This window comes from Mizuhopecten yessoensis, unplaced genomic scaffold (genome assembly GCF_002113885.1).
Source record: "Mizuhopecten yessoensis strain PY_sf001 unplaced genomic scaffold, ASM211388v2 scaffold5061, whole genome shotgun sequence".
Taxonomy (NCBI): Eukaryota; Metazoa; Mollusca; class Bivalvia; order Pectinida; family Pectinidae; genus Mizuhopecten; species Mizuhopecten yessoensis.
The window spans coordinates 554,486-568,074 of NW_018405860.1; positions in this window are offsets into that span (position 1 = coordinate 554,486).

The window sequence follows — 13,589 nt, forward strand, 5'->3', positions numbered from 1 at the left end:
TTTATCTTTTATAAATATAACAGGCTGTACCTAATGTTCGTGACGATCCGTTATTTATCTTTTATGTTCAGCAAGAGTTGAAGTGATTGTCTTTAGTTTGTTTTATAATAGTCACCAGTAACGTATAGGTTCATTTATTTCCTTAAACATTGTCATCATATCCATTCCATTGCTAAATTGATTATTAATTAATCAAAAGCCAATAATCATACTACTTATTAATGTGACATGCATATAACAATGGCTTCGTACTGGCAATACATAGAAGTAAATTAAGGTAAGAAGCATAGCTTATGTAGCATACATCTGTTACTAGCTAATTGGTTCGTTAAGTTCGTGGGAACTATAATCAAAGTGGCGATCAATCTTCCGATAGATGCTAGGCTGAGTAACACTACCATTACCTTAGCTTTTGTGTACAATGTACTGTTTTAAGATTGTTGACACGGTTTCCTGTCTGAAATGATTCATTATTGTGACTGTAAAGATGAGTTTTTTTTATATACAACGAAATACTGTTCTGATTTAACACTTATTCAAAGGCATGAAAGAGGTTCGTGGCCTGAATTCATTGATTTGAGAATAAACACTGCAACTCAGCAACTAACTAACACAGGTTTGGGAATGCCTAGATCAATGCTATGATGCCATTATGTAACAATGGACATGTGGAGCGCCACATGTCATACACCTGTATATTAATATCGACAGGCGGACAATAAGATGAGCTCTGTCATATTTTGTTATCATTAATCGTTGTTGATAGATCATGGCATGTGTTTTGATGTGGAAAGTACATACATTATGTCCTCGACTCGACTTCAAAATGATAATGGAATACATGTTATAGGCAAACATACGATCCATCTTCTCATGTGAACCTATATACAAATATAATGTATTTACCCTGATTATAAAGTTACGTTTAACGCCGTATTTTACATATAGCACACCTCAGAGTTATAACAGTGTTATTCGGATTTAAGTGCTAGTATTTTAAATATTGGTGATACGTTCAGGTAATGATACTGACTAACTCCGGCAAAGAATGCCCTGTGCTGTATTTGCTTATTATCTACTGGCAATGAAATATTCGCTGTTCTACTGTAGCTATTGAATTCTTACAAGAAATATTCTCTAAGTTGGAACAATATTAATTATATTTGTTACCTGGGCTACAGGTGTGGAAATGTAAATATCCTTTACCAAGAAGTTATGACAGGTTTGTGTGTCGTTGTTTGTTATTGATGTAAACGACACCATTTATCGATAGGAATATTGTCGTGTTATCATCTCGGAATGATAAATTTGTCCTTATAAGGATTGTTCTTTTGTTAAATTGGATGACTGGTCAGATTGATGAATAAATACATCCGTGAGATCGTCACAGTTGTCTTGTTATGTGTGTACGTAAGAATTGAGTTCACCACCACCATCATCATCATCAACATCATCATCATCATCATCATCTGGCTTATGAACCTTAGTTATCAGTTTTAAGGTGTATGTATATATTTTAGTGTGGTTCATCTCCATTGTACACACATGAATGAGTAATCACTAAATTACCAATGCATGGCGATCAAACTCTCTTAGTTTTGTTTGTCTTAAGCGATGCTGACATCCCTTATTTGCTTATTTAGTCGCTGTTGTTAGATTTTGGTGTACATCTGATGTGTTATACAATATATAATAATATTACTGATTTCAACGTTTTATTTTATTTTTCAGAGAAAAAAGATGGAGATTTATTGGGTTAGCTGAGCTGTGGACCAGAGCACTGTTTTAATCTACTACAGATGTACTATTACATAAGCAAGGGACATGATCATGTAAAGCGTTCCTAATTTCGAAAGTTTGGGGCTTATTTAATGTAAAATGTTCTAATTATAAAAGAGAAGCTTTAAAGAAAAAATAACATTATTTACAAATGGCAGGATTTTACATGGTTTTACACTTTGTAAGGATCAGTTTGATATAGGGTTAAACCCTAAATATACATGAACATTTATTAAATTGACTTTGTGTTCATGCATCAACTGTCTATTGTCAGTGTGACAGGTGAATAACAGAAGTATAACTTACTGGAGGTTCAATCCTACAGTTACATACCGTTACATTGTCTTCAGATATTTTTCTATAAAAACTATGCGGGCAATTGATAATGTACAGTTAACCTAAATAATGAAATACTAGAATGCTAAACCTTACATTATAAACAACTTCTGCAGCGTGACATAAACGTGCTAATGGCAAAGTGCCAACTCTTTTAACCACTGTCATTCTGTACTGCCCGTTGCATGCTTGTTAATACAGGGGAGATAACTAGCTTAGTACATTCCCTCCGACTACCTCTCTAGCACGTCTCCGCGCTACCTATCGCACGACGTATGTGTATACGAGGCATGTTGTGATATGTAAAACCAGGTTGCATGCTACGTTTGATAAGTGACATTTAAACTGAATTTTCATATAAATAATTGATTTATCTGATTTCGTTCAACTGATATCAATCAGAAAAATAATATTCATTGACTTAAAACTTGTTTACTATCAATCGAAATTGCAACCTGCTTTAACATGATTTTGTAACCCAGTTCTTCCACAGATGTGCCGCTCCAGAGATGACATTAGTTAGAACAACCAGACGCTGAGACAGTCTTCTTCCCTTGCTGTATTTCCTAGCAGAGCCTGATCTTTTTAACGACTATAACCAACCTCTGCACTAAGCGATGTTTATGTGGTGTAACACAATTTGTAGCAAACCTTCGATTCAGAATGAAATATTCCGAAATATATATGTAATGTTCGAAAGTTATAGGAAGATTTCACTGCCATTATTCGTCACCAAATAGGAATAATATTTTTCTTATTATGTTGACTGTACGCAAATCAACTTTTTGAACTCATTTTCTCTACAGAAAGTGTGACATCATCACACCAGAAATTGCATATGTGTAGTTATACCATCCATAGCTTGCCTAGGTTGGAAACGCAGCAGGTTGGTTACCATCGTTACTTATATATTATGTTGTGAATCACCTGTTTCGGTGTTTTTTTATCCTGATCTTTGATATTTGAAGATTTTTTGAAAAGTAGCAACCAAAGTTCCTGCTCTCATTACATTATCAAAAAAAATCCTAATCAACCAGCTCATCCTCATTTCGTTTCCTGTGAATTATCAAAATTGTCCACTATAACGTTATTTTACTGTATATGCACACGGAGGGGTTTTCGTGTTGCATTGTTATTTCTTTATTCTGTCGGTTTTAAATAGTCTTACTTTTTTTTAAAGTAAGGTGATTCACAGTATAACAGTATATTATAACCGGAATGTGTGCTTCATCCCTGCCTGGTTATCTATGTTCAGAGTTCTTCCTTTCAGCATGATTACGGAAAGCATGGTCAATTATGACAATTTAACGCATTGCATGTAACAATTACTCGAGAATGGAATGAATACATAACTGTTAATGACACAACAGACATCCCCTTGGATTCAGAAATCACAACAGAAGTACCAAATCCTGACAGATATCTCTCACGGGGCATGAAGTCTGCGAAAACAGAAATAAAAAATACCTTACTGACAACAGGAAGTCTGAAAACAAACCTGACAGACATCTCCTATGAGACTTGATTCCTTAAGGGGTCAGAAATAAGACCTGACAGACATGTCCCTGTGTTACAGGAAGTAATAGGATACAGAAATAAGACCTGACAGACATTTCCCTGTGTTATAGGAAGTAATAAGATACAGAAATAAGGCCTGACAGACATGTCCCTGTGTTACAGGAAGTAATAGGATACAGAAATAAGGCCCGACAGACATTTCCCTGTGTTACAGGAAGTAATAGGAGTCAGCAATAAGACCTGACAGACATGTCCCTGTGCTACAGGAAGTAATAGGATACAGAAATAACATTATTAATTCGATACGGCTTCAATTTAAATATAACGTACTATAATTTAGAAATCAATATACAAGTAACGTTAATCACAAGGAGAGGAACTTTTAATATGTTCTTATATAATTACATAACAATTATTAACTATAATGTTAATGTTCCAGTCCTGATTGAATCGGTTTAATTGTTAGAGTGTTAAAACTCGTCTTTGCTGACTTCACACGCAATGTCTTTAACAAAGGTGTTCTCTAGAGCAGGTTAGGCTATAGATAAAACCATCTGTTCCTTACGACGCTTGTCCTCTCCGCATATCAAACAATTCCAAGGCCTGGCGGATTTGTTTATTTGACATCGCTATGCTAATTTGGATGTGATTTAATTCGTTATTGAACTATGTCTTGTATCAATGACTTTTACTGTGCCTCATACAGTATAGACCTCTTTATCGCATTATTACCAAAGGTTTGCATACAACGACATCTGCTTTCTGCGATAATACTACAGGGAATTACGACAATTGGAGGGCCAATGACGAAGAACAAAATGACAATATTTGTTTGGATTAAGCAACGCCATGGCGATTGTGTAGTCAGTGAGTGGATATCCTCAAGCTATTATTTCTTGTTGGTAATGGAGGACAATGTGTTTTATACTATTATGACTTTGAATTTATATCAATTAGAACTTTGAGAAGAAATTGTTATTGTATGTATGTCTTTGCGTCTTTGTCTTTTACGCACTTGATCACATACACTGTGTATGTGTATTTGATATATCTTAACACATGATGACTATAATTACACATGTTTTGTGTTTGTACACACGTGATATGTGTATGAAGTATGTGCGCATGGGTGATATGCATGTTCAGTATCATTCTCATGGATACGAGTCTGGGAGTGTTTAGTTCACGTTCACACATATGTTGAAATGTCATATTGCGGGATCGGGTACAACTGTATCATTATACAAGTGAATGTTAAAATTGAGGTTTGTCATTGGTTAAAGCGTTACAGATGAGATGCTGTTTTGTTTGAGCACATCAGTGTTATTAATGTAAGCAGTTTTATATGCGTGCTCGCGTGCAATGCAAATACAAAGAAGTGGTTTATATTTGTACATGCTTGCCATGCAATCACGCGTTGTGTGAGCGTGCCAATGTGTATGTTTCGTCTTTTGTCCGTGTACACATGCTGGGGTACGTACATATGTCATCAATAGCACGTGCTTTGTGTATGTAAGGACATTTGATGTATGCACGTATGTCAATGCATATGTCAATACCCGTGTGTTTATTGCATGCGTTTTGTATGTATGCATGTGATGTGCGTGTGTGTGTTTTTTTATATACATACGAAACGTCGTAAGGATGTCAGTTTGAGTACAATTTACGTTTTTTTTATTATACATATACAAGCGTTATAATGTGAGACGTTAGTGCTTTATATGTGTTTTAAGCGTGTGTTCAAGTCATTCGTGATAGCGTGACGCAATCTCTACCAGGGTTCCTTGCGCTCTATTCGCCTCTAAAAACAATATAATCCATTTCACGATCTTTATAAAACTAAGTTTCGGTTTCAACACATTATGAGTTAAAACTATGATATCCCTTTCATCAATTTACTTATACTTGTTAAATTCATAATTTAAGTAAACGCTTGATTTTTTTTTAAATGAGGTCAGTTTTTTGTTAGCTGAAACAGTGAGGCAACAGTGACGTAGACACGTTTAGTTATACAGTTGAATGATGAAGAAATGGACTGTTGTAGATATCCCTGCAATTGTAGTAATGATGTTATGATAAATGTTCCTGTTCAGCTTCTCACATCTTTCCTCAAATAATACTTTGAGTTGAAGTGTAAACAACTATAATTGGTGTGATTCTCCTGGAAATCATTAGTAAAGATTGTCTTATTTACCCTTCAGGTTCTGAAACGGAAATATTTTCTTTCATGGAAACATATATGTAGCCTTCTTCCTCTCTGCTCAGGGCACCGCCATCTTGTTATTATATAAATAACTGTGACCTCGAAGTCCATTAAATGTTTACAGAAGTGAATGGAACAAATTAGCGCAAAGAATAACGAGAGAAATAGGGCGTATTGTGGCTTGATAGGCCGTGGCGTGGCGTGATAGGGTGTGTCGTGACGTGATGTAAAAAACTCATTGTAGAGAGATAATGTTGTATAATTATGACCAAATGTAAAGGACAGCAGAAAAGTCCAATCATATGCTTACTACATATTACATCAACACCATAATGGATACAATACAAATGCAACCCTAAATTACTATAGATACAAATACAATCCTAAATTACTATAGATACAAATACAATCCTAAATTTCTATAGATACAAATAAAATCCTACATTACTATAGATACAAATACAATCCTAAATTACTATAGATACAAATAAATCCTAAATTACTATAGATACAATACAATCCTAAAATAATATAGATACAACACAATCCTAAATTACTATAGATACAAATATAATCCTACATTACTATAGATACAATACAATCCTAAATTTCTATAGATACAAATAAAATCCTACATTACTATAGATACAAATACAATCCTAAATTTCTATAGATACAAATAAAATCCTAAATTACTATAGATACAACACAATCCTTATTTACTATAGATACAATACAATCCTAAATTACTATAGATACAAATAAAATCCTAAATTACTATAGATACAACACAATCCTTATTTACTATAGATACAATACAATCCTAAATTTCTATAGATACAAATAAAATCCTAAATTACTATAGATACAAATACAATCCCAAATTACTATAGATACAATACAATCCTAAAATAATATAGATACAACACAATCCTAAATTACTATAGATACAAATAAAATCCTAAATTACTATAGATACAAATACAATCCTACATTACTATAGATACAATACAATCCTAAATTGCTATAGATACAAATAAAATCCTACATTACTATAGATACAAATACAATCCTAAATTACTATAGATACAAATAAAATCCTAAATTACTATAGATACAACACAATCCTTATTTACTATAGATACAATACAATCCTAAATTACTATAGATACAATACAATCCTAAATTACTATAGATACAATACAATCCTAAATTACTATAGATACAATACAATCCTAAATTACTATAGATACAATACAATCCTAAATTACTATAGATACAAATACAATCCTAAATTACTATAGATGCAATACAATCCTAAAATACTATAGATACAACACAATCCTAAATTACTATAGATACAAATACAATCTTAAATTAACATAGATACAATAAATCCTAAATTACTATAGATACAAATACAATCCTAAATTACTATAGATACAATACAATCCTAAATTACTATAGATACAAATACAATCCTACATAACTATAGATACAAATACAATCCTACATTACTATAGATACAAATACAATCCTACATTACTATAGATACAATACAATCCGATACTACTATAGATACAAATACAATCCCCCATTACTATAGATACAAAAACAATCCTAAATTAATATAGATACAATACAATCCTAAATTAATATAGATACAAATACAATCCTAAATTACTATAGATACAATACAATCCTAAATTACTATAGATACAAATACAATCCTACAATACTATAGATACAATACAATCCTACATTACTATAGATACAAATACAATCCTACATTACTACAGATACAAATACAATCCTAAATTAATATAGATACAATACAATCCTAAATTACTATAGATACAAATACAATCCTAAATTACTTTAGATACAAATACAATCCTCCATTATTATGACTACATATGCAAATCTGCGTTACCTATTAATCTAAATACAATCCTTAATTACTATGGATGCAAATGCAACCCTACGTTTCTATGGATACAAATGTTATCCGACGTTATACATGTATGGATACAAATGCAATCCCTCATTACTTTGGATCCAAACGTTCACTCCTGGAACTGATATAAAGACACCCAAACATACCACGTGATACACAAAAATATCACGTGATACACTTATATGGTCTATACGTGGTACAGGCACATGGTACAAACAACAATATACCATATAGTTACTTAAAGACTGTTCAAATATATGAAATGTTGTTTTTGAATCCATTGATTTATATGAATGATAATATGAAATAAAAAAATGTTATTTGATGTGAACGAATGAAAATTGACTTTCTATCATGATGCTTTCCTAAGGAATATGAGTAAGTAAAATGAAGTAGACAGGATAACCTGAATATGGCATCTTCGTGGTATATCTCCATATAGAAATATGGCATCTTCGTGGTATATCGCCATATAGAAATATGGCATCTTCGTGTTTATGAGACGGTATGGGTATGTACCAGAATTATAGCATCGTTTGAAATAGAAATTAACATTTGGAAGCCAAATATTTAGCAATAGTCTTCATTAAAGGTAAAAGAAAGTCAAACATACCCCGAAACACTGGGCTATACATAATTACGGTGAGACTGGCCTTCTCGGTATTAGAAACCTACCTTATACAATCAGCGTTTAACTATAGGAGCTTCCACAACAAAAACCTTATTACTCTAAGGCACTTTCCTAACCTCAGTAAAACACAGACTTCTAACATATCCACTTAAATAGCGACATTAATCCAATGTTAAGCTTGAACTTTTGGAGAGCTTCGAATCGCAATAATTGTCAAAATAACTTCTTCAAAATGTTGACTCCTATTTATGCTTCAAAACTTGAATCACATTTAAACATTTTAGACTTATTTTGTTAAAAGTATCGCTTGTAAATACACGGAGGGCTGATATTTCATCAACAGCGTTTTTGTTAAACTATATGGAAGACTATCTGGTATCAGTATTTTATAAGAAATTAACCGTGCACAAGCCGATACACGATTTTATAATCAAAGCCTTTTTTTAAAGGGCTTTAATACTAGTAGTGATAAATAGCTTGTTTTATCAGATATCTATCCCCTAACTGTAATAATAGATTTTAGGTACGTGCAGTTTCAGTATGTGGCAACAACGCGTCGGGTTTAATTTCACAAAGTTCACCGTCAATCACTCCGAATTATTATCACGTAGGAAAAGGTCTTAACAGTATAAAGTTTGAGGCAAAAATCACTGACATAGTTACAATATGGTGTACGTTTACCATTTAGAATTGTAGTGTATTTTGGTAACACATGTCTGGAATTTCCATAAAAACGATTTAACAAATATCTCCCTAGAGAAATAAACGTTTTAAAAAAAAAATGAAATTCAGCTTCAGGAGAATACAAAACCAGATCGGCCAGGAGTGAATCATTTTATGTTGAAATCTTCTTCAAATACACCAAAACAGTTGTCTACCCCACTAATGATTATCCTCATGTACCGACCCTTGTAGTAGTTGGGATAGACAAACTGTTCATAACAAATATACATAACCCTTTTTAAATAAAAAAAAAAAAACCCGAGCACGCCTAAAAAGTATTTGCGCGTGAAGGTAAAAAACAAAACAATAAAAGACTCGTCACTAAGATTGGATAAGTTTATGACGCAGAGAAAATTGGGAAAATATTCATTCAAATTGGCAAAACACCAGTAGTAAGAGAAACATAAAATATGAGTTTTTAACAATATAATAATTCAATAAATTCAGTCTAAGTAGGTTATCTAAAGTGTAACATTCTAATAGTGCAATTATTCAATATATAACACCAGATCTAATTTGTTTCCTTTATAAATGTGAACCATTTATATTAACCACGGAAATGAAATCCTAGAAATCTGACATGCTATAGTTCCCCTGGCCTGGTCCTACTGTGTAGGAGACTCGGCACCAGATCTCTATGTTTGCTGTAGTTCCCCTGGCCTGGTCCTACTGTGTAGGAGACTCGGCACCAGATCTCTATGTTTGCTGTAGTTCCCCTGGCCTGGTCCTACTGTGTAGGAGACTCGGCACCAGATCTCTATGTTTGCTGTAGTTCCCCTGGCCTGGTCCTACTGTGTAGGAGACTCGGCACCAGATCTCTATGTTTGCTGTAGTTCCCCTGGCCTGGTCCTACTGTGTAGGAGACTCGGCACCAGATCTCTATGTTTGCTGTAGTTCCCCTGGCCTGGTCCTACTGTGTAGGAGACTCGGCACCAGATCTCTATGTTTGCTGTAGTTCCCCTGGCCTGGTCCTACTGTGTAGGAGACTCGGCACCAGATCTCTATGTTTGCTGTAGTTCCCCTGGCCTGGTCCTACTGTGTAGGAGACTCGGCACCAGATCTCTATGTTTGCTGTACACTTCAGAGTCCCTACAAATCATCGACCTATTTTAGTCAGCACGGATGGTGAGTGGTCCGAGGTTGTCTGGTCCGTGTCCCTGGTGCTGGTCAATACGTGTGTTGATAGTGTAATTGAGACATTACTTCTATAACATTGATAGCAGCTCTGTGTGAAACTGTACAGTGGACATATACTTTAGATCTTCTTGTGAATTTTTATATCGAAAATAGTCACATTCACGTAAAACCGATTACCAAAACCAGAGAAGGCCCGATTATGATATATGGTGTAATATTAATTTCACCTAAGCCCTTACACAAATCCGGAAACTAAGATAAATTGATTTTATGCAAACCTTTATGAAATTGAAACTTTAAACAAAAATGCAGATATTGCCATTATGTACGAGGCAAGTTTAGGTACAACTTGAGTATAACAATAGGCGATAAATACTGTCGGGATAGCCTCCAACTGATAAAAGTATAACAATAGGCGATAAATACTGTCGGGATAGCCTCCAACTGATAAAAGTATAACAATAGGCGATAAATACTGTCGGGATAGCCTCCAACTGACAAAAGATATGTGCAGGTCCATTATAGGATGTTAAAGCTAAAAGACAAGGGGAAGATACACGCGAAACATAAGTCGGGATAGAACAGATGACACTAAGGACTGAGCTTGTACAAAGCCTAACGAATCCTAGTTTATTATGTTTGTGAGGCAGTAACAGGTGTATATCAGTGATCTGTAGACATATCAGCCAGATAGGTGATCCCTGATAAAGAGGAGAGAATGCTTAAACCGAGGTTGGTCTTAGACCTTAAAATGAGAAAACAAAACAAAAATATCCCATCAGGATTTCATTTCAAACCGCCACGAACAAAGGGAGTTAACCCAAAGTGAGAACCATTCTGATATAAGGTCAAATTGCAGAACCAGTAAAATTAGTCTATCTTGAAATTTGAATCTTGAAACACATTTCTTTTATTCTCTGGGCTCTGAGTAAAGAAGGTTTAATCTATTCAACGTCAACAATATATCAAATGGTGAACATAATATGTGCAACGATTCTTATAGTGATTTAGATTTAAAACAACTATATGCCACAACGGCCATCTGTAAATAAGCTTGAATCAAGTCACAAAATGGCAACACTTTGTAAAGGTTATATGAGCATCGGCTCGACAAAACATCAGGAGAAACATGTTTTATTCCTAAATAGAAATATTTCAAAATGGTCTGTGACCTTGACTTTTCAAATAGTGACCTCTAAACTTCATCAAACCCTTAAATCTTCACTTTTACTATGGATTGTAAATTTAATGGTAATTGAGATTTATTATTTTCTACCTTTAAAAAAAATAGTTAATACAAAATTTGTCCTAATTATTAGCCGTTTAAAACATAATGAAAGCGTGGATATTACAATAAGTCCACAGACATCAGCCATGTTAAAGGTATTGATCACTTAATGTACACCATCAGATAGGAGGCCTTGATGGAGACACGGTCATGGTCACAGTGAAATGAAGACAATCGCGGTATATCAAACTATAACTTGTATCATTGAGAGTAACACGTATAGATGGTTTCTCTAGTTATCCTGTCAGTGCCCGGTAACAGACGGGTAGGCTGGTATGTGACAACATCCTAGGTACGTACAGCTGGTAATGGTGCAATGATCAATAACATACAACGGAGATTTTACTCCAGCTTAATCGATGTTATGCATTGTTAATATATATATATACAAGATAGGTGTATACATATTGCCAGGTAACCAGTGTCTGCAAGCTATATGTACAAGGATGTGTGTGAATAATTAAACACGGGCATATATTTTCAAAGTGCCTGTATTCATGCCAGTATTTAGGAAGTATGACTGTCAAATGACTGAGAGGATTTGAGAAATGTTTTATGATAACAACGCCAGTAGCAATGGTGTTATCAGTCTACAAGGCTACTCTCTTGAACGATTAAATTTCCAAATTGATTTTGTTTTACATTCAGTCATAAATGATATCAAAGCTACATATCATATCAGAAGATGAGATTCGTTTGTAGTGTTCATACATCCCGTTAAAATTTACTTTATTTAATGTTTGGCATTGTTGTTTAAATGATATCGAGTTTAAAACCAAACAGATGTCCATCTTATTTTTTCTCATCATATTACTCAAACGTAGAGGTATTGTTGGGAGGTATCTGCTTCACAACGTCGACATTTCTCCTGACAGTCTTCACTAGTTGGTGGTGAGATATTACAGAATCCTGGTGTAAATGAATACGTATCTATCGACGTTAGTAACTGTATACCTAGGTACATTCCACGAGGACCAGCATTCGTGAATCTCGGCGACACGTTTGACATTAGCGTATAGTATTTCGTCATACGATATGATCTTCAGACCGAGTGAACTAGGTCATGGATGTGATACCGCCCAGTTCAGTACCCGTTACGGTCAGGACTGGATTCACCATACACAAAAAACAAGATCACATACTTTTCGTAGGTTTTTATATTTTACGTTAAGATAAATAGAATTTCGGGACCTATTGCGCCTATAGCTAATTAATCAGGATTTGATAGATGGACTATCCATGTATAGCAGGATAAATAAAATGTTATAACAAATTTTTATAACTGAAGAGTCCTTATTAGGAAAAATGGCCGTGTTCTGTAGTAAAATGTTCACTTCGTTTTGTCATAAATATTTATTTTTAGATACTTCCTTAATTCATGTGTCTAGTAATTGCTTCATCCACACTGTCATCCAAAGTATCATCTACATTGTCATCCAAAGTATCATCCACATTGTCATCCAAAGTATCATCTACATTGTCATTATCCACAGTATCATCTACATTGTCATTATCCACAGTATCATCTACATTGTCATAAGCCACATTGTCAAGTGTTTTACTTTTTAATAGTATCGCTGAACTACATGCAATCGACACTAAGACAGAAGATGGCAAAACTTAAATTTGAAGCCAATCAATACATTTTTTCGCAAGGTGAAATTCAACCAATAGTAGCAAAGGGCTCCTGACACTGGAAGTTACAGCAGTATTCGTCTGGGGAGCCGTTACACATTCCGCTGTGGATACAAAACCGTTTGGATCCGAACGGAGACACGCGGCACCGAACTACAACAGACATGTTACATACACATTAGTGGTCAACAAACATGTTACATACACATTAGTGGTCAACGACATGTTACATACACATTAGTGGTCAGTGACATGTTACATACACATTAGTGGTCAGCGACATGTTACATACACATTAGTAGTCAGTGACATGTTACATACACATAAGTGGTCAACGACATGCTACATACACATTAGTGGTCAGCGACATGTTACATACACA